The sequence below is a fragment of the Hylobates moloch genome, unplaced genomic scaffold (genome assembly GCF_009828535.3).
Source record: "Hylobates moloch isolate HMO894 unplaced genomic scaffold, HMol_V3 SCAFFOLD_13, whole genome shotgun sequence".
NCBI classification, from domain to species: Eukaryota; Metazoa; Chordata; class Mammalia; order Primates; family Hylobatidae; genus Hylobates; species Hylobates moloch.
The window spans coordinates 89621209-89642181 of NW_026652288.1; the positions used below are offsets into that span (position 1 = coordinate 89621209).

General features: G+C 35.8%; 1 protein-coding gene and 1 long non-coding RNA gene across 6 annotated transcripts in view; one reads left to right on the top strand and one right to left on the bottom strand.

The window, feature by feature from the left end:
- PEX5L (peroxisomal biogenesis factor 5 like) overlaps positions 1-20973 on the bottom strand; it is a 789103-nt gene that overhangs the window by 304840 nt on the left and 463290 nt on the right. The window lies entirely within an intron of this gene.
- On the top strand, positions 9298-19604 carry LOC131381075 (uncharacterized). Its single transcript, XR_009209522.1, has 3 exons — positions 9298-9377; positions 17292-17366; positions 19557-19604. It is a non-coding gene; the product is annotated as an uncharacterized LOC131381075 (long non-coding RNA).

Below are 20973 nucleotides of genomic sequence, written 5' to 3' on the forward strand. Positions count from 1 at the left end.
CATAAATGTCCACCAATGATAGACTGGATAAAGAAAAAGTGGTACATATACATCATGGATTACTATGAAGCCATAAAAAGGAATGAGATCATGTCCTTTGCAGGGACACAGATGGAATTGGAAGCCATTATCCTCAGCAAACTAATGCAGGGACAGACAACCAAACACTGCCTGTTCTCACATATAAGTTGGAGCCAAATGATGAGAACACATGGACACATGAGGAGAAACAACTCACACTGGGGCCTGTTGGAAGGGGTCCCAACAGGAAGCATCAGGAAGAATAGTAGGGATTCTGGGCTTAACACCTAGGTGGTGGGATGATCTGTGCAGGAAACAACCATGGCACACATATACCTATGTAACAAACCTGCACATCCTGGACAAGTACCCCTGAACTTCAAATGAAGGTTGAAGAAAATTTTTTTAAAAATTTAAATGTTTAAGAAGAGGAGAATGATCAAATAATCCAAGATTGGGGAAGGCCTTTCTAGCCATGACATAAAACTCAAAAGCCAGAAAGATAAAGATTGATAAATTTACTTTCATCTATGTTTTAAATGGCAAAGATTGAACATATTCTAAGACAAATGACAAATATATATAATAGGAGGATATTTGCAACTAAAGTAACAAATAAAGAGCCAGTTTTCCTAAAATATAAAGCACTTCCACAAATTAATTAAAAAGACACTGACCCAACTGGAATAAACAAAGAATATGAATTAGGAGGTCACAAAAAAGGAAATATAAAAAATACTTTAATATGAAAGTGTTTGTCATCATTTATATGGTATTTATATTACATTTATATTACATGACAGATTTTTCACTCAGCAAAGAACAAAATTTTGATGATGCACTGTGATGGTGAGAATGTGGAGAAACAGATACTTTCCTTACATTGATGGTGGGAGTGTAAATTATCCTATGGAGGACAGCTTGGCAATATCCATCGAAATTACAAATGACATATATCCTTTGATCCAACAATTCCACTTGTAGGAATGTATCCTATACATGAGGAAATTGATATGGAGTTTATCTATCTATCTATCTATCTGTCTATCTATCTATCTATCTATCTATCTATCTATCTATCTATCTATTGTAGTATTTTCATATGGTTAAAAAGACAAAATATAAAAATGGTCAAGAGTGAAAAGCCTCCTTCCCATCCATGTTCTCTGGCCACTCAGTTCCTTTCCCTATATTCAGTTCTCCTGTATTTTAACAAATGCTGTCCATGTTATCTGACAGATATGAAGCTCTCAGTAAAGGCCATGACTTCGGTTCATTTTGTTGCCCAGATAGTTTGATCTCCAAAATGGTCAGATGTCATATTATATAATATATATACACACACACACACATATATATACATGTATATATATATATATAAAAACTCCAATATATCCTTAAGTGAAAGAAGCAAGGTGCAAGACAGGATATATGGGTACACCATCATACATAAAATATATTTAGGAAAATACACGAGAACTGAATATACAGAAAGTTCTGCAGCGGCCAGAGAACATGGATGGAAAGGAGGCTTTTCATACTTGACCATTTTTATATTTTGTATTTTTAACCATATGAAAGTGCTACCTTGTCAACAAATAAATGAAATGTAAAATAAAAAATAAGCATTAATCCTCCATATATATGGCCACATTTTAAAATAGATTTTATGAGTTTATGATTTATAAAATGTGTTAAGGGAGTGCTGAAATAATTTTAGAATAAGTATGTTTTCTAGCAATGTTATTCGATAAGCACAGACCTCACCTTCTTTTTATCCTCTTAAATTCCAATTTAAAAGGTAAAAAAAGTAAACAAATGAATTTTTTTAGCTGCCTCAGAAACCAAGGCTAAGTATCACTATTTACCAGGCATTTGAAAAACATGTATAAGGTAAAATATTGATTCGATTGATGGGAAAAGATGGGAGATCTATGGTCTTGTTCTTGGTAGCCAAACAGGAAAAATCCCCAATTTACATGGCACAGCTATCTAAGAGACAAAGGTTTTCTGACCTGTATATGGAGAGCAAGGACAATCTCAGGGATTCTTTGGTGGTGTCTCTTTGGCGTCCCCTCATGTTTATAGATTGGCTGCAATAAAAGTACCTGGAAAGGCCCCAACCTGGATCCAGACAAAAACTGTCACTTAACAGAGTTCCAGTACAGTGAGGGGGCTTTCCTCAGGGATGCTGTCAGTGTTATCTTACAGATATGAAGCTCCTAGTAAAGGCCATGACTTTGGTTCATTTTACTGCCCAGATAGTTTGATCTCCAAAATGGTCAGATGTCAATATTTATATATTTTTAAATGTTATGCCACCGATCTGAAAGCAAAGCCCTCTTTGGAATTTTTGAATTAAATTTAACTCCGATTTGACTTCAGGATCACTATGGACAGACACAAAACTTCCTCCCTATGGATTAGTAAACAAGGAAAATCAAAGAACTTATAAACAACTCTGTGGCTTGAGATACTGTGAAGACTTACAGGAAGACTTACAGGAGTTGACTCGCTCTGCAATAATAAAAGCATTATATGCGGCCATTTATCTGACTGCTCTTAGCTTCATCTTGCCCTTTCAAGCTTTGCTATATATTACAGGGAAATGGAAGTCTGAAAGCTACCTTTCACAGACTCCCTTACTAGCATGGTTCTTCTGGTTAGGGTCTATCAATGAAAAGCACTGTAGGAAATTAGACTGAAAGGCATGAGGAAGAGAGAAGTAATTTTTCTTCCTATTTTAGGTTTTGATGACTTCTCCAGCAGTGACGGCTGCACAGGAAAAATGCAGGCTCCTGGGTTCTTCAGATGTAATTTCAGCAGCAGTGCAAAGTGAGTGCTCTATCATCCCCATCAACATAGTGCTCAGGTGCTCTGGCTCCAGCAGCAGCTGTATTCGAAGTATTTGAGATCCTGCAGCATCAGTGGAAATGTGAGTTCCAAGCTTCTGCCATGGAAGTAGCAACAGTGGTGATAATGGTGGTAGCAGATGCTCCTGTAGCCTTAGTGATGAAGTTATTGTGGGCACTATATACTCTTTCCCCATTTGTCCTTCAACTTAAGTGGGTGGTGGCTTCCTGAGTTACTAATAATATCCTTCTTTTTTAAAAAATTATTTAACCCTACTATCGTTTTTGTAACCGATGTCTTATATTAAATTTCCATTGATTGAAAAACCTAGCATAATTTCTTTTCCTTACTGACTTACATACAAAGCAGAAGAATATTTAGGAGATTTATAATATTTGGATTCAAGGAGATTTAAGATGTAAGAGAATGTACTTTTTTCAAATCAGTTTGAGATACCATAGAAAAGCAACCATGTAAAATAAAGAAGTGCCACATGGAGATGAAAAATAATATTGCTATATTTTAAAGGACCATGAAAACTCAGCAGAAGAGCAAAATAAGGCACTAACTCATTACTCTGAAAACTGATTAAAAAGGTAAAGAATCAAGCATTTATTTTCCTTTTCCTGTATAAACTGTATTTCAGGGTAACCAAATAGCTATTGAAGGAATATTATTCTTTAATAAAATTATCATAGCTAATATATACAGGACAAATGACAGAATTAGAAAATTGCAATTTTGCAATACCAACGGAATAATGGATCTAGGTTACAATCAACAGTGGCTGCTAAAACCATTAAGTGAATGGTTAATGGAAAATTATAATGGACAGATCCTAGCTGACCACCTGAGCCCCCTAATTAATCTTAATATCACCAAAAGTAGACCAGATATTATGTGCACATAATGTAAAGCCACAGAAATTATATGACACCTCTTATAAAACATTCCTGAAAAAAGACTTTATCTAATTAAGCCTGCAAGTATAACTACTAATTCAAAGAAAAAAGAGAGAGAAGAGAATATGCTAATTTACACAAAAAGGACAAAAAGCAAAATCCAGAATGTGGGAAGTTTTAGCTCTTCCCCAAAATAAATTATATTGGAAAGAAATGGGGAGAACACACTAATAATCATTAGAAGAGCAATCAATCGTTATAATGTGTGGCCCTTATCAACAGGAAAAAGTTCTTTGGAGAACTCCAGCAAATTAGACACAGACAAGTCACTAGATGATATTAAACAATTATTGTTAATTGTGTTGGGTGTGATAATGTTATTTTGTGTGTGTTTTAAGAAAAATCCCTTTTTCATAGGTGAAGTCTTTACGGGAGAAATAATATAACGCATGGAATTTGCTTTAAAATGCTCCAGTATCTCCTTTCTATTAAAAGAAGAAAAAAAGAGTTTTGGAGTGGGAAGAGATTAAACAAGAACAGCAGACTGGTTATAACTGTTGTAGTTGCGTGGACTAAATATGAGAACTCATTTTATTATTTTTCTGTATGACATTTTTTTCTAATGAACAATTTAAAATAATTTTGTTTACAAAATGTTTTTATGTCTCATGTTTTTTGTTTGTAATTTTAAGTTAACAGCTAATTCCCATACTTATAAAATATTTAAAACCATAGCAAATATTAGGATGTGTTATCCCAATTAGTTTGAGTCTCAAGTTTATGCTGAGAAGCACTGCACTGCTCTAACTGCACATCAGGATAGATAATTCATAAAGACAACGTTTAAAAGACATCCCTGCTTTAAAACAAGATAAATACTTCAATTGACCAGAAGTGGAATGTAACACGGAGTAATGTGAGAGGGGCTGAGGCTGCAGGCCTTTTGCAGTTTGGGTTGTTTACACTAGACACACAAAGAAAAATATTTGTTTACCAGCCTGTCACCATTATAAGACGGTGAGCTGCTTAAAGATGGAGGCCATCTGTCTTCATCTTAACATGCCTTGAAAAGTGCCTAGAACATATTAGGAAATAATTCAGTAAATAATGAGCAAACAAAAAGCTCAAAGAAAAGGATGTAAGGGTCAAACAAAACCAAGCTTAACTTTGCACAAGCACTAAATGGATATGTGTTATTATTCTTCTGTTAATAGAATAGTGAAAAAAATCCTCTCTGTAGGACTCAAGAGCTCCTAGACAATGATTTTTTTTGTTTTTTGTTTGTTTGTTTGTTTGTTTTTGCTTCTCATAGGAAGAAGATTGATAGAAGACTGTGGCCATGATTTACTGCCTGAAGCAAAGTACTGCCAGCCAAGGTACCCCTTTGAAAAAGAAAGACAGCAAATCTGCAATGGGAAAGAAGAATGCGTAACAGTCACAGATCTCTGCTTGAAACCTCTTTGTTTAGAAATCCTGTTTGCTCCTTGTGGTGATAGACATATATATGCATGTGTATATGCAAATAAATCAGAGGGAAATGCATCCTTTTACATCACAAATAAGGTGAAAATGAATATTATTGGACCGGGACCACAACTTCTGCCCCAGTCAAGGTATAAAAGAAATCAATGTTACCCTCTCTTTTACCTGGAACTGTCCCTGTTTTTCTCTTAGGGGCTTGTCTGGATGTTGCTGGCCATCTCCTATGCACGTTTCTTTTACTAACGCCAGCTATATATTTTCCAGGATCATGCTGTTTGGACTATCAGACAGGAATTGAGGAGAGAGCTACAATCATTGTGGAAAATATCCGGATACTGCTTACATGATACGTGACCAATAATAAAGAAAGCAAAATTCTCTCTATCTCATTTTTTAATCATAAAAGCCACATTATGGTTTATCCAGAGAGAAGAGGTAGCCTTGTAATGGTAGGCCCTAGCAAACCACCTCAAAATGAAATGCTGAGCTGCTTATATGTTACAAATCTGGGTGAGATTTGGCCTTTACCCATCACATAAATGCTTAGTTGCTGAATGATATGCAAGACAAGTCATTATTTCCTAAAAGGAACTCTTCCAAGTTATATTGAGAGAAGAATTATGGACTTTTGCATTTGTTGCTCATTTTAATTAATAAAAAATAAAATACTAACATCCACACACTTATGGCATCACTTCATTTATATAAAATGCCTTAGCTAAGTATTGAAAGCTAAGTTCTAATGTAAATTCTTACTGGCCAGTTGTGTGATTTTGGGAAAGTCACCTGACACCTTGAGCCTAAGTTTTCATACTTCTAAAATGAGGGGGTTGGGTGAAGGCTCAATTGGGTGGTCTTTAAAGTTTTTTTTTTTTTTTTTAGCTCTGTCATGTGAATTTAGGCTCTATAATGCATGTGACTATATAAGGATTTAAAATGGCACATGGACATGCAGAGAAGTCAATGAATAATAATTTTGAGAATTTGGAGTACCTACTGTTGTGTGAAATGATACAGCAAGAGAGAGAAAGAAAAAGAAACAAAGAGTATTCTTTGCTTTTTATTTTCACTGAAGTTCATAAAGTGATCCAATTTAAGAGCTATGGAAGATAGAAAATGAATTAAATTTTAAGTATTAAGTGTGGATGAACAAGATCTTTTAAGTATAAGATATAAAGTTACCCAACTTTTAATTGTAAAGGTCATTTTACCAGTATGAACTTCTCTGAACAATAATAACCACATTACTACTCATTTATATATTTGTAATTAGTTGCTTCTCTTTCTTTGGAGGGTTGACAGGCACTTTGGTTTGTCAGCCACCAAAACTAATTGTAATCATATGTGATTATTTGTATGCATATGTGTGTGTGCAAGTGTTTTTAATCCTCCTGTTACAAGTCAGCAATCAGGAACACAAACTACACAAATCCAGATACTGTTGCTAATACATAGCCTCAAGAGATTGGCATCAGAATTCCTAGAGTCTGCAGATATGGTCCTTAGATGTGAATAAATGACACTCATTTATAACCTGCTACCTCCTTTTGGCACATCATAATTTTATCTTCAAAGTCTTGTGACATGACTTACTCTGTTTTCAGTCCCTGCAAAGTTGTGTAGTTAAAGTGGGAGTGGTATCAGCAAAAAGTGAGAGGGTGATTGATATGGTATGTAATTACTTTACGTATAAAGACTTTGGCATGTTGTTTATGAGAATATCTTGTTAGAAAGTCACCAAACGATGCATTGGAGGGATAGGATATTTTTTAACATTGCTATTTAAAATTTTGTTTTACTATAGATTGAGAGTCAAAAAAAAACTGCAGTGTAACTTTTTAAAAATTTAGGAATAAGAGGCAGTGTGGTATAGTGTTGAGAACGCTGGGCTGAGAATCAGAAGAACTTTTACCTATTTTATGCTTCCTCACTTCAAGCTGTGTGAGCTTGGGCAAACCTTTCTACCTCTCTGGGCTTTGTTTTCCTCATCTGTAAGCTGAGGATAATATGACTGGATTTGTCTACCCCACAGGGATGTTAGGGGCTCCAATAAGATATGGACATGAGAACACATTTGCTTGTGGTAAAGCAAATAACTGATACAAAGGATTCTTTCTCATTATTATCAAGAGACATATGTTATTGATAGTTCTTATCATCACAGCCACAGAAGTGTTTAGAAAAGCCAAATTCCCTTGTCCTAGTGTCTGTTCATGAAATGTGAACTCTAACTTCACAAGTCACACAATTCCCCTGGATTCTACATACAATTCCTCCATGTTTTCTAAATATTTTAAAGAGAATGGCTTAAATACACTATAGTTCTTCTCCTGATTCAAAAGTATTTGGATGATTTTAAAGACCTGCTTTACCTAACTACTGAAAATACCTTTCATCTTGAAGACCAAAGGAATGTGCGTCCAGTTTGTTAGTCTTAAAATGTATATGTGGGCCAGGCGCAGTGGTTCACGCCTGTAATCCCAGCACTTTCGGAGGCCGAGGCGGGCAGATCACGAGGTCAGGAGATTGAGACCATCCTGGCCAATATGGTGAAACCCCATCTCTACCAAAAATACAAAAATTAGCTGGGCGTGGTGGCACATGCCTATAATCCCAGCTACTCAGGAGGCTTAGGCAAGAGAACTGCTTGAACCAGGGAGTCGGAGGTTGCAGTGAGCAGAGATCGCACCACAGCACTCCAGACTGGTGACAGAGCAAGACTCCGTCTCAAAAAAAAAAAAGTATATGTGGTTTTATGTGTTCAAAACTCATGCCAAACCTCACCTCACAAACATTCTCTGCTTGTGCTATCAGAATCACATCTACCTTCATTGAAATCACTTCAAGATGTTGCTTTCTTATGGCTTCCATTCACTCTGCCAACAACGCAACAGCCAAAGCAACAAGCACGAGAGCCTCCATACATTGACCTCTGACCTATGGGATGCTTACGTATTTTACTTCGTTTCTTTCTTATGACTATCCAACAATGCTGATGTTAGTTCCTCATTTTACAGAAAAGAAAACTGTGGCTTATAAAGGGTAAGTAACTTCCTGAAGGATACATAGTAAACAGTGGAGCTAAGAATTGAATTCAGAGACACTTAACAGCAAAGTCTGTGTGGGCTCAACACCAGAATATCTCCTGCTCCCCTGTCCCCTTTCTTTCTTCCTACAGCTACATATTTTATTAAACCCTGAGTATCTGGCTTCCTCTGGTGATATACTCAACATTTTCAAAACAGCCCAAATACACATAATGATAATTTTTGCCTGTCAGCATTTCAGCATTTTATTTTTAATTCTGAGAGGATCCTATCAAATTTGATAAGCTTGATATGTTCTGTAAACCCCTGCTGTGTCTTTTAATGTAATCATTGCTTCCTAGAGGCTGGTTCCTAGGGACAAAGCTTCCTCTTCCATAACTTATCAGTGAAGTATTTACTATGTGGCGGAATTAAGCACAGTGCGTTTCACAGCTTTGCCACCTCAAATGACATTTCTCAGTCAGCACAGTAGGTTTCCCATATGTATTGCCACAAATAGTAATTCTTTCTCAGAGTTCAGGAAGATTTGCGGAAACAAGTATTTCCAAATTAAATCTTACTCGCAGTTTCTGCTCAGCATAAACCAGCCTAACTTGATGAGTGCCTTTGACATGTTGGGGAATAATTAAATTTAATTTTCATGTACAGGATAGAAATGAAAAACATTTCTGCAAACCTGCAGCAGCTGACACGATTGCCTTCGAGCTCTCAAAAGGGAAGGGAAATGGAATTCCAAGAGAATAGTGCATTCTTCAAAGTTCTAGGAGAAAACATTCTAGCATAATACAGTCTCTGCTGATATGGCAGCTTTTTATTCTAGCCCTTAAGAATGTAAGCGGGAAATACACGTGATGGATTTTTTTTCTTTCGAAAAGATATTAATAGAAAGGTAATTTGACCTATTTAGCATTAAAATGTTCTTCAAAAATTCATCGGCTCTAAAAAGGCAGGCCTGAGAAGAAAGCTATTACATCGTATCTTCCAAATGGTCAGCAAGCTGCTGGAATGGAGTGGGTTCTTAATTCCTGGACTCTTTGATGTTACTAAGAAAAACTAAGACAATAGCCTTAAGGTACTGAGAATATCTTATGTATCAGAGTTTGTGCTAAAATGTTTCTAAACCTCCCAGTAACCTTATCAGACAGCCTTCTTATACCTATTTACATTTGAGGAATCTGAGCCTTAGATTAGTGAAGCAATTTTCCTGATTTCCTGATGTCACCCAGCCAGTAAATAACCAAACTGGGCATAGAGTCTAGGGTCCTGGTAGCTCCGAAGCCTGTGTCCCTTCTAATGCAATGTATCACAAGTAAGAGTACAATTTCAAAAAGCAGACATGTGCTTTTAAACTCATGCATTGCCACTTTGTGGCTGTGTAAATTCAACATTTCTGAAGCTCAGATTCCTCATGTATAAAACAATAACAAACATATAGTAAGGCCATTGTAGGGATTCAATGAGTGAATACACAGAGAGTCCTTAACTCTCTGCATGGCCCATCACAGTACTCAGTAAGTTTCAGCTGTTTTACCTTGCCAAGTAGACCCTCTTTATGGAGGTTAAGGCATAGAGAGTTGGGGAGTCAAGAAAACTACCACTGTAATACATGATTGAATTGGTTTGGAGACAGTAAACAGATTCATTGATAACTTAAAAGAAAGGGGATAAAAAGGAGCTATGACTCACAAATCAAACCTTGTTGCCATATGCTATTCAATTTGAACACAAGCAATAATGATGGAAGGACATCTTAGACCTATTCATTCACTCATGCAACAGATTCAACTCATCCATTTGCTTCTTTCTCCTGAAGAATATGAAATTATGTATCAAATTCACCCCTGGGTAAGAGTTGGCCCCATGTGAAAATCCCAGAGTGTGTCAGAACCACAAACAGAGGGCTGAACTTTATAAAGCTTGAGCCAGTTTGCTTTTATTAAACTCATTACTGTGTACCACTCATTTATTTTAAAAAATGTTTTTGAAGTGAGGTAGTTTCTGAAAAGAATACAGAATAACGGTCTTTGTTGTCTAATTCCGAGCTCTTTATTGAGATTCTCCTTAACTTTTTATTTACATATTTTTTGGTGTTTTGACTGGAGACACTAAAGGTAGGCTGAGATAAGGTAATCTGAGAACAGCTCTGACAGAAATGGCACCAAGGCCTGAAAGTCCCTATCCGGACTTAGATCTGTTTCAGTGAAACAGCTTTGCTCTCATACACAGCTGTATAAATTACACTGATTTGAAAGAAACAAAACACCTTTTGTGCTTCTCTTACTCTGGGTTCTTTTTCATCCTTGCCAGAATTCTTTCTCCATAAGAATAATAGCGAAGATTTGCTTTGCAAAACTCTGTGCTCAGAGCTGGAAGTGGGGGTTGAGAGAAAACAGGAATTTGATTCTGATTTTTTTTTTTATCATGTAGTAGGCTGAGATTTTCTCTGGTGTGATAAAAAATAAAATGAGGCCAGATGGTAGTTGTTTATGGGTTCTGAAGTAAAAGTATTAAGTCATTAAAATTTGGAGACTTCTCTCATTTATTCCAGCTTCTTCTCATTAAATCGCATTTTATGTGGATGAAGGTGCAGAGAGAGGATGTCTGGGCAGCGGATCCATATGCTTCCTTGCATTGGGCTCTGGCAAAGCACTTCTTTGCTCCTCTCAGATCTCCAGCCTGGAGTGAATGTAAAGGAATGTGTTTTCCTGATAGGATTCTGGAAAGGTGCATACCAGTCCCTGTGCTTACAGCTTTCTTGCTGATGATAGGAAAAGGTTATCTATTCCCAGCTGTGAGGTGTTTCAAATCTGAATATACTCTGAGGTCCATTTTTTCGGCGTAGACTTTTCTGAAGACTCCTTCAAGAACAGCTTATTTTCATGGATGGATATAGGAGGGACATTTTCCAGGGTAATGAATCCTAAATGGAGACGTTCAAAGTTGGTTTGAAAACTGCTGGCTGATGTTATCTGTAAAAAAGAAACGACGACATTGTCCTGCTGTCAGGTTTTTAGCGGATAAAATCAATACAGTCCCTCCATGCTGCTGGGAGAAATGTAGACCAGGCTGGGACTTACCCTGCTATTTCATGTAACTCTTGTCATACAAATATCCCCAGAATTAAGCAAACAGCTTGTCTTAAAAAGTTCTAAGGTATAGGTTCCATTTTGTCAAGGAACAGTGTTTTTCTTATTCAGCCCACACTAGTTCTCGTGCGGTAGTTAAGTTTACAGGGAATTAGATTGGGTTTGAATTTAGGTTTAAGTCCTAACTCCTGCTACTCACTAACCACGTGAACTTGGATAATTACTCTACACTTCTAAGCTACAGTTTCCTCACCTGTAAAATGGTGATATCAATAGCTCTTACCTCATAAAGTCCAGAGGCTAGATTGAGCAATGCATGTAAATGTATTTTTACAGTTCCTGGCCTGTGGTTCCTGGCTCTTGGTAAGAAATATTCATCTTAAATAATGATATCTATCTAATCTTCACTGCTTCTGATAAAGAGTCCTTTACAGGAAACCTACCAAAATAGACGAGAAGCCTTCAGAAATCACCCGGTGAATTCAGAGCCTCCATGGGGAAATTCAATGACCAGCTGCTTTCTATACTTGATGAGAAACAGGAGTGTCAAGCTGCAGAGCTCTCCCCAACAGCATGGTGTGGCTGCCATGTCAAAGACCCCACACTCTCCCCCACTGCATGTCAAGGACCCCACACTCTCCCCCACAGCATGGTGTGGCTGCCAGGTCAGGGACCCCACACTGTCCTGCACAGCGTGATGTGGCTGCCATGTCAAGGACCACTGAGCTGCGATGCTAAGTAGAGCTTGGTGGAGGAGGGGCAGGAATTGGGATGAGGAAGAATTGTGGGAGAGTTTCATTGTTTTGGAAGAAGAATCTCCTCCTAGGCCTATCTCATTCTTTTTAAAAAATTAGTTTCCACTTTTTCTTGCAAATCTAGATCTGAACAGAGGCCTATCTCATTCTTAATCTAGTGTTCTGGGGCAAACAGGAAGTGAGGGAGAAAACACACACACACACACACACACACACACACACACACACGAAAAGGAAGTCCACCAAAGCCTTGGGGAGCCTCTTTTATATTGAGATGAGGAAAGACCATGGACAGACTTCTCACTGCAGAATTCTGCTGAAGGCTTCTTTCAGCATTTCTCAGTTCCAAAATGCATACTCTGAGTTTTCAGAGCCTCTGAACCTTCTGTTCTCTTATTTAAAAATTTTACTTCTAAAAGCACACAAGTGCTTGCATTCCATCGATTCGAAAAATAAAATGTAATTATATGTACAATATAGGAACCCATTTTTGGAAAAAATAACGTATGTAGGGAAAACCTCCCTTTACCACCACCCAGAAACTAACCATGTACATATATCCACATATATGGTTTGTTAGTAATTTGTGACAGGAATGGAATCATAGTATACATATTTTTCTGTAATTTTTTTCACTTACCAATATATCTATAAGATTTCCGTGACAATGCATATATATCTAATTTATTATTTTCAACTGTTACATAGTATTCCATAGTATAAGCAACTGATAATTTAAGAATTTCTCTATTGATGATTATATTTGTTAATAGTTTACTATTAAAATGAAATAGCAGTAAGCATCCTTTAGCATATATTGAATAAATGCTTAGAAACAATTGTTGAATATTAGAATATGCAAATTTAAAATGTTGATCAAAACTATTATTTCCCTTCGAAAATATTGTAGCAATTTATATTCCTTGCATGGTTATGAAGAACTTGCAACTCTGTATACTATTTATCATCTACATTTTTGCTTATCTAATAGGTGAAAATTATTTTATTAATATTTTAATATGCATTGCCCTGATTATTTATAATGTTAACTCTCATGTTAACCATTTATATTTCTTCTCTGAATTGTTTATTCAATATCTTGCCTATCTTCTATTTGGTTTGTCTTTCTTTTCTTATTAGTTGGTAGCTGTTGGCTATGGATAGTTTTTTTTTTTTTTTTTTTTTTTGCGACATAGTCTCACTCTCTCACTCACCCAGGCTGGAGTGCAGTGGTGCAATCTCAGCTCACTACAACCTCTGCCTCCTGGGTTCAAGTGATTCTTGTGCCTCAGTCTCCCAAGTAGCTGGGACTACAGGCACATACCACGATGCCCAGCTAATTTTTGTATTTTTAGTAGAGACGAGAGTTCACCATGTTGGCTAGGCTGGTCTCAAACTCCTGACCTCAAGTGATCTGCCCACCTCAGACTCCTAAAGTGCTAGGATTATTGGCATGAGCTATGGATAGTTCTTATCAAGAGCCAGGAAACATGCGCTAGGAACTCTAAAAAATGCATTTATATGAATGCTCAATTTAGCCTCTGGACTTAACTATGAAGCAGGAGCTATTAATATTCCCAATGCTGGCCTCATAAAATGTGTTGGAAAATGTTCCCTCCATTTTTATTCTTTGGAAGATATTATGTAGAATTATTTTTCTTTCTTAAATATTTCTCTTTAAATGATAGAATTTAACAGTACAACCAACTGGGTTGCAGTTTTCTTTTCTCCATGGTTTTAAACTATGAATTAAAAATTTTTAATAGATATAGCATTATTGAGGTTATCTGTTTCTTCTTGAATGAGTATTGATAGAGTCTTTCAAACACCACGTCCATTTAATCTAAGTTGTTGAATTTATGGGCATAAGTATTCTCTTATTGATTTTTCTTAATGGCGACAGGGTCTTTTTTTTAATCTTTTTTTTTTATTATACTTTAAGTTCTAGGGTACATGTGCACAACGTGCAGGTTTGTTACATAGGTATACATGTGCCATGTTGGTTTGCTGCACCCATTAACTCGTCATTTACATTAGGTATATCTCCTAATGCTATCCCTTCCCCCTCTCCCCCCACCCCACAACAGGCCTCAGTGTGTGATGTTCCCCATCCTGTGTCCAAGTGTTCTCATTGTTCAGTTCCCACCTATGAGTGAGAACATGCAGTGTTTGGTTTTCTGTCCTTGTGATAGTTTGCTCAGAATGATGGTTTCCAGCTTCATCCATGTCCCTACAAAGGACATGAACTCATCCTTATTTAAGGCTGCATAGTATTCTATGGTGTATATGTGCCACATTTTCTTAATCCAGTCTATCACTGATGGATATTTGAGTTGGTTCCAAGTCTTTGCTATTATGAATAGTGCCACAATAAACATACATGTGCGTGAGTCTTTATAGCAGCATGATTTATAATCCTTTGGGTATATACCCAGTAATGGGATGGCTGGGTCAAATGGTATTTCTAGTTCTAGATGCTTGAGGAATCGCCACACTGTCTTCCACAATAGTTGAACTAGTTTACAGTCCCACCAACGGTGTAAAAGTGTTCCTATTCCTCCACATCCTCTCTAGCACCTGTTGTTTCCTGACTTTTTAATGATCGCCATTCTAACTGGTGTGAGATGGAATCTCATTTGCGGTTTTGATTTGCATTTCTCTGATGGCCAGTGATGATGAGCATTTTTTCACGTGTCTGTTGGCTGCATAAATGTCTTCTTTTGAGAAGTGTCTGTTTGTATCCTTTGCCCACTTGTTGATGGGGTTGTTTGATTTTTTTCTTGTAAATTTGTCTGAGTTCTTTGTAGATTCTGGATATTAGCCCTTTGTTAGATGGGTAGATTGCAAAAATTTTCTCCCATTCTGTAGGTTACCTGTTCACTCTGATAGTAGTTTCTTTTGCTGTGCAGAAGCTCTTTAGTTTAATTAGATCCCATTTGTCAATTTTGGCTTTTGCTGCCTTGCTTTTGGTGTTTTAGACATGATGTCCTTGCCCATGCCTATGTCCTGAATGGTATTGCCTAGGTTTTCTTCTAGGGTTTTTATGGTTTTAGCTACGGGGTCTTTAGTCATATTCTCTCTTTTGTTACTGATATTGGTAATTTGTATCTTTTTTTCTTGTTTAACATTTTGGTCAGTATTGATCAATTTTACTGATTTTTCCAAAAGATCAGCTTTGGATTTTATTGATTTTTCACTATTGTTACTCTATTCTTAATTTCACTTACTTCTGCTTTGTTCTTTATTTCAATCCTTTTGCTTGCTTTGGATTTCATTTGCTCTTCTTTTTCTATTTCTTATGTGGAAGCGTAAATCATTCATTTACACTTTCTTCTTCTTCTAATAGCATTTAATGATATAAACTTTTCTCTAAGCACTGATTTAGTTGCATACCACAACTTTTGTTATGTTGCATTTTCATTTGCATTCAGCTCAAAGTATTTTTAAACTTCTATTAAGAATTCCATTGATAAATACTTTTTTACTCATGGGTTATTTAGAAGTGTGTTGTTAAATTTCCAAATACTTGGCAGAAGGTGGGGAGTAGTTTCCAGATTTCTTTCTGTTATTGATTTTTGGTTTATTTCCTTTACGGTCTTAGAGCATACTTCGTGTGATTTCTATTCTGTTAAAATTGTTAAAGATTGTTTTATGTCCCAGAATATGGACTGTATTAGTGAATGATCCATTTAAATTTGAAAATAAATGTATTCTGCTACCTTTGGTTTTAGTAGTTCTGCAGATGTCAATTAAATCCATTTGGTTAATAGTATTACTTAGATCTTCTTTATCCTTGACAATTTTCTATTGATTACTGAGAGAGATGTTTAAGTCTCCAACTGTAACTGTGGATGTCTATTTGTCTTTTTATTTCCATTAGTTTTTGCCTGATGCATTTTGAAGTGTCTGTTTTGTTTTGCTTTTGTTTTAAGATGGAGTCTTGCTCTGTCACCCAAGCTGGAGTGCAGTGGTGCGATCTTGGCTCACTGCAACCTCCGTCTCCCAGGTTCAAACAATTCTCCTGCCTCAGCCTCCCGAGTAGCTGGGATTACAGGCACCCACCACTGTGCCCAGCTAATTTTTTGTATTTTTAGTAGAGATGGGTTTTACCATGTTGGCCAGGCTGGTCTTGAACTCCTGACCTCAGGTGATCCGCCCGCCTCAGCCTCCTAAAGTGCTGGGATTACAGGCGTGAGCCACCGTGCCTGGCCAATGGGCCTGTTTTTTTTTTTTTTTTTTGTGTGTGTGTGTGTGTGTGTGTGCATCCACATTTAGAACTATTATATTTGCTTGGAAAATTGACCCTTTTCTTGGTATATAATAATGTTCTTTATCTCTGATAATAATCATATCTTTTGTTCTGAAATCTAGTTTGTTTTAGTTTAGTCTAACTACTCAAGCTTTCTTTGGCTAGGGTTTGATATATCTCATCTCATCTTTTATTTTAACTTGTGTATTGTATTTGAACTTTAAACAGCTTTCTTATATAGGCAGCATTGTAATTGGGACTTGCTTTTTAAATTATATCTGAAAATCTGTCTTCTAAAATTTTATTTTTTAATTGACAAAAATAGTATATATTTATGATATGCAAAATGATGTTTTGATATAAGTAAACATTTTGGAATGGCCAAATCAAGCCAATTACACATGTATAACCTGTGTTACTTATAAATGTGGCCTAATACTTTCTGCTCTCTTAGTAAATTTTATATATACAATATATAGTTATTAAGTATTGAAAATTTCTATCTTTTAACTGGTGTATTTAGATCACTCACATTTAATGAGATTAATGCTGTAGTTAATAAAAAATGTAACATTTTGCTGTTTTTTTTTATTCCATTGGTTCTTTGCTGCTTCTTTCCTCTTTTCTGCCTTCTCATGTAATAATTTTACATGATGGTATCTTTTATGATACCATCTGATATGGTTTGACTGTGTCCCCCACCCAAATCTCATCTTGAATTGTAGTACCCATAATCCCCAAGTGTTGTGGGAGGGATCAGGTGGAGATAATTGAATCATGGGGGCAGTTACCTCCATGCTGCTGTTCTCATGATAGTCAGTGAGTTCTCACGAGATCTGATGGTTTTATAATGGGCCTTCCTCACATTTGCTCATTCTTGTCCTTTCTGCCATAAGGTGAAGAAGGATGTGTTTGCTTCCCCTTCTGCCATGATTGTAAGCTTCCTGAGGCCTCGCCAGCTATGCTGAACTGTGAGTCAATTAAACTTCTTTCCCTTATAAATTACCCAGTCTTGGGTATATCTTTATTAGCAGAATGAAAACAAACTAATACACCATCTCATCTACTCTATGACTTACTATGTGTACTTTAATTTTTTTTTAGTAATTGCTCTAAGGGTAACAATATACATCTTTAATTAATCAGAGTCTATCTTCAAATAATACTAATACCACTTTTAGTTGTAATTATAGGAACCTACAACAGTGAATCTGCAATTATTCCCTCCTCCACTTTGGGTTATTGTTGCCATACGTTTAACTTTTACCTATGCTATAAACACATATTAAATTCCTTCAATTTTTGCTTAAAGTCAGTTATCTTTGAGAGCAATTAAAAGAAAATCTTCATTGATTCCACTTCTAGTGGTCCTTATTTCCATGTGTATATCCATGTTTCAGTCTGATAGTATATTCTTCCTGCTTGAAGAAATTCCTTTAACATTTTTCTTATAGAATAGCTCTGTTGGTAATGCTCATTAGTTTTTGTTTGTCTGATAACATCTTTATTTCTTCTTTATTTTTGAAAGAGATATTCAGTAGATATAGAATTCTGGTTCGACAGTTTATTTCTTTCAGTGTATGAAAGATGTCATTCCACTGTCTTTTGGCTTGCATGGTTTTAGTGAGAAGTCTGCTGTAATTCTTACCTTTGTTTCTATCAATCCTAAGCTAAATAACTCTTGCTTGTTGTCTTGCTCTTTTTCTGTTTTCTCTCATTTATTTCTTTCATCTATGGTTGCTTTGAAGATCTTCTCTTTGCTTTTTATTTTCAGCAGTTAAAAATATGTTATATATTGTGTTTTAGTGGTTTAAATTAATTAGTTGACTAATATTTTGTATTCATCCTATTTGGTATTCTCTAAGCTGTTTTAATTATTGATTTGTTGTCTGTCATTAACTGTGAAAAATTTTCAGACATTATTTCAACTATTTCTTCTGCTCATTTCTCTGTATTCTCAAGTTCTAGTTTTGTGTATGTTAGAACGGCTGATATTTTTTTGCCCAGTTCTTGGATGTTCTCTTCTGCTTTTGTGACTCCTTTTTTTCTCTTTGTATTTCAGTTTGGTCAATTTCTATTGATCTATCTTTAAGTCTGATTTTTTTCTTTAGCTAGTGTTGAGTCTACTGATAAACTCATCAAAAAACATTCTTATTCTTGGTTTAAATGTTCATTTCTAGCATTGTCATTAATTTTTAAAGATTATTTCTATTCCTTGGCTGAAATTACCTCTCTGATCTTTCATATTATCTATCTTTTCCAGAAATTTCTTTCATATATTCATCACAATTATTTAAAATTTCTCTGTTAGATAATTCTAACATCTATGTTATATCTCAGGTTGGTGCTAGTGATTTCTTGTTTTTCCAAATGTATATTTTTGTTGTTGTTGTTTTGCACGCTTCACAATTCTTTTGAAAGCTAAACATCTTGTGTAGGATGATAGAGATTGCAGTAAAAGGTTCTTATATCTGAAAACTGGCATTTCTTTTTTTTCTTCTAGGGCTTGATTGTAGTTATTCAAGTAGGGGTTTGCTAGGCTTGAGCTATTTTTGTTGTTATGGCTATCTCCAATGCACTGTAGGCTTCAAATTTCCTATATAGATTTGACCTTTGAAGAAACATGGGTTTGGACTGTGTGAGTTCACTTACATACAGTTTTTTTCAATAAATGTATTGGAAAATTATTTGGAGATTTGTGACAATTTGGAAAAACATTAAACCTTAATTTTTAAAATACTCTTTTAAAAATTAAGGAAAATTTAGGTATGTCATGAATTGCATAATACATATGTAGATACTCTTTTATCATTGACTACCATAAGATATACACAAATTTGTTTTAAAATGTTAAAACCTATCAAAACATATGCACACAAACACAAACCATATATGGTGCTATTTGCACTTGAGAGAAATGTAAACAAATGTAAAAATACAGTATTAAATCATAACTGCATTAAATTAATTGTAATACATACTCTACAACTGTAATAATTTTGTAGCCATCTCCTGTTGCCATTGTGATGAGCTTGTATTGTATTTGCTTAAAATGCCATGTGATGCTAATCATCTCCATGTGAACAGTCCATTTCTCCAAGAAACAGCATATACCAGAAAAAGTGACCACTCATGCTTTTCATATTTTTCATCATGTTTAGGACAATGTTGTAAACCTTGAATAACATCATGGGACCCATACAAAGTGGCACTGGTGATGCTAGAAGTGCTCTCAACAAACAGAAAAATATCATGACATAAGAAAAAGTTGAACTGCATGATATACCATAGATTGAGGTCTGCAGCTGCAGTTGCCTGCCATTTCAAGATAAGTGAATCCAGTATAAGGAATGTTATTTTAAAAAAAAAGAAAAGAAGAGAAAATTCATGAAGCCATCTCTACAGCTATGCCAGGAGGCTTGAAAATGATGCACTATTTGTAAACTTTTTATTTTGTATTGAAAATGCAGCTTTTATGTGAGTGCAGGAGTGCCATAAGAAACATACACCTACAGAATAATATCATTTGAGGAGAAGTGAAGTCATTAAATGGCAACTTAAGGGAAAGGAAGGTGAAAGATTTAAGGCTGGAAAATTTAATGCCAGCAAAGGATGGTTCAATAATTTTAGAAAATGTCAAGATAACAAGAGAAGGAGCTTCTGCTGACCAAGAGGGAGCAAATGAGTTCCCAGACATCATTAAGAAAATCATTAAGGAGAAAGAATGTCTGCCTGAACAGGTTTTTAATGCAGATGAAAGTGCCCTGTTCTGGAAAAAAAAAAAAGCCATAAAGGACATTTATTATCAAAGAAGAGAAGCAAGCACCTGGATTTATGGCAGAAAGGAATAGACTAACTACTGTTTTGTGAAAATGCAGTCAGGTTTATAATCAAAACTGCCCTTATGTATAAAGCTGCTAACCCATGAACCTTAAAGGAAAAAGATAAATACCAGCTGCCAGTCTTTTGGTAGTATAACAAGAAGGCCTGAAAAATGACAGCCTTTTTTCCTGAATCGGTTTTATTGATGCTTTGCCCCTGAAGTCAGGAAGTATCTTGCCAGTAAGGGACTGGCTTTTAAAGTTCTTTTGATATTGGACAATACTCTTGTCACCTAGAACCCCATGAGTTCTACACCAAAGATGTTGAAGTTGTCTACTTGCCCTCAAACACAACACCTCTAACTCAGCCTCTAAATCAGGGGTTTATAAGAACCTTTTAGACTCATTGTATACAGTACTCATTGGAAAGGATTGTCAACGCCATGGAAGAGAACTCTAATAGAGAGAACATCATGAAAGTCTGGAAGGATTACACCTTGAAAATGCCATCATTGTTATAGAAAAAGCCGTAAAAGCCATCGTTCCCCACACAATAAATTCCTGCTGCAGAAAGTTGTGTCCAAATACCGTGCATGACTTCACAGAATTTACAATAGAGCCAATCAAGAAAATCATGAAAGAGATTGTGGATATGGAAAGAAAAAGTTTGTGGAGGTGAAGTGTTTCAAGATATGGAGAAATTTAAGAGCTAACAGACACCACACCAGGGGAATTAACAGGAGAAAATTTGATGGAG